The following is a 2132-nucleotide window of genomic DNA, read 5'->3' as shown; positions in this document are numbered from 1 at the left end:
GTCCTCGAGGTCAGGCAGGCCTCTGGGTAAGGGAGTGGGGACTCAGACCCTTTCACTAGCCGATTCCACCGGGGTCATGTACAAGCCAGGGGAGATCCCCACAATAGCAGGACCAGAACCCCCCCTTTACACTTGCACTCTGTACTCATTGCGTCTCTGCAGCTGCTCCCTCTGGGCTTTCTCAGCACCTGGCCCCACAGCACTTCCTGGCAGCCAGAGACTGCGCGTTCTACACCTGCTCCTGTGGATGTGGCCTCTCTCCTGATTCCTGAGGAAAGGAACCTTTCCAGGAAATGGCCACGGCTTCTGGGAATCCGTGTGTGGCTGGTGGACAGCACCAAAAATCATTTGGTTCCTGGTACACAAGGCAACTTAAAAGCTAAGTGCTCAGGCAGGGGCTTGAACCCTGGACCATTAGATTAAGAGCCTAACGCTCTACCAACTGAGCTAGCCAGGCTTATTGAGAGCATCTTCCCCTTTCACCACAAAAGCGAGCAGGTAGGCAAAAGAGAGGCAAAAAAAAGTCCCTGGAACGCCTCCTCTTTTTCTGCACAGCCACTGCCCATCAGCAGGATTCCTCCTCCTCCTCCTTCCTGTGCCTCAGTGTCACTAAATCTCCGCACCTAGACAGCCGGTCCGTCCGCTGCACCCCAACCCCCCATGCCTAAGCCTCCCTGACAAAGTCCTGCACCTGTCTCCAGAGAATTAAGTTTCACATCTCGCTGGGAACTCGACTTCTTGTGCCCAGAGAGTCTCTGGCCCCCCTCAGTAGATGACCTTAGAAACATAGTGTCCGCCTTTTCTAAACAAGTACCTGAAAAGGCTTTTCTCACGTGGCCTAATGGATAAAGTATCTGACTTCAGATCAGGCGATTGAGGGTTTGAGTCCTGTTGTGTTTGTGCAGTTTTACCTTTGTGCTGAAAGTCCTGCTCCCTTCAGGGCTGGAGCCTCTTCTTGGCCGCTCAGGGCAATGTTCTGGCTTCAGCTACAGCCCGGGAAGGAATTAGGGGTTGGGCGTGACAAAGGCTGGGGCATGAGCCCCACGTGCTTCCAGTCTAGCCTTTGCCATTCCTGACTTGCCAAAGAAAATGGGCAGATCCCCGGACTAGCATGTAGAGCAGTTTCCCTCTTCCAAATGTGAGCCTGTCCTTGTGCTTGAGGGGGCTTGCTACATAGCGCCTTGGGAGCCTGGGTGTTTCTCTGCTTCTCGCCAGCTGGGGAAAAGCCTCTTGAGGTAAAATCTCCTGTCCCACTGCAAAAGTGAGCACCTGGAGTATGAATGGTCAGATGCCCCACCGGGGGGCTGGCCCTGCTTTCCTACCGTCTTCTGATGTTGGCCACAGAGCATCACAGCCGCCCCGCATGCTAGACTGCAGGTGGCTTTCAGTGCGGGTTTGGCATGGCAGGGAGCAGGCTGTCCAGGTGTCTTTGTAGCCGTCTGCTGGCCACACATAGGCATGGTCCTCCCCTCCTCTTGTCCTGCCCTCAATTGCTCTGTGGCTTTTAAGCCTTCCCTTGGAGCTGTTAGCACCAGCCGCCTCTGCTCTAGATGCCCAGAGGAGGAAAGGTGTGCTGGGCTCCAGCCTGGGACTCTTCCTCCCTCCTGACTAGCTGTGACTATTAAGCCTGGCTCTGGCACTCCTTCCTTTAAATGCCATGTGGGCAAGAGGAAGAGGGTGGCAGCTGCAGGTACAGGGACTAAAGTTGTGGACATCAGGTGAAGCAGCAAGAAAAACAACCATATGGTCAATCCGCAGGAATCTCTAGCCAGACTGTTAAGTTCTAGGACCCCAACCTATAGTGGCCATCCTGTTGAACCAGCTGGACCAAAGACCTATCTCCAGTGAGCATCAGTCACCCAGCAGGAGGGGAAAAAACCTCTCTCTACTTTACCCCGAGACAGGGTAGCTAAGCACATCGAGTTCCAAGGCTTTGTAGAAAACGAACATATCTCCAGAAGGTCCCACTGAGATTTGAACTCAGATTCTAGGATTCGAAGTCCTGAGTGGTGCCTATTACACCATGGGACCTGCTACAGTTTTGATTTCTAGACCTCTGTGACTCTCGGCTTGCTGGCTTGCACGCTGCACTTATTGCTTCCCACTAGCGGCTTCCTCTCGCAGGACTCTCT

General features: G+C 53.9%; 1 non-coding gene across 1 annotated transcript; it reads right to left on the bottom strand.

Annotated features, from left to right (window-relative positions):
- Positions 1–384: 384 nt before the first annotated feature.
- TRNAK-CUU lies at positions 385–457 on the bottom strand. Its single transcript has one exon. It is a non-coding gene; the product is annotated as a tRNA-Lys (tRNA).
- Positions 458–2132: the final 1675 nt, after the last annotated feature.

The sequence above is a fragment of the Terrapene carolina genome, unplaced genomic scaffold (genome assembly GCF_002925995.2).
Source record: "Terrapene carolina triunguis isolate 2854851 unplaced genomic scaffold, T_m_triunguis-2.0 Scaffold5643, whole genome shotgun sequence".
In the NCBI taxonomy this organism is placed as follows: domain Eukaryota; kingdom Metazoa; phylum Chordata; order Testudines; family Emydidae; genus Terrapene; species Terrapene triunguis.
Note: the sequence above shows the minus strand (reverse complement) of the source record. Positions and strands in the feature narration are given on the sequence as shown.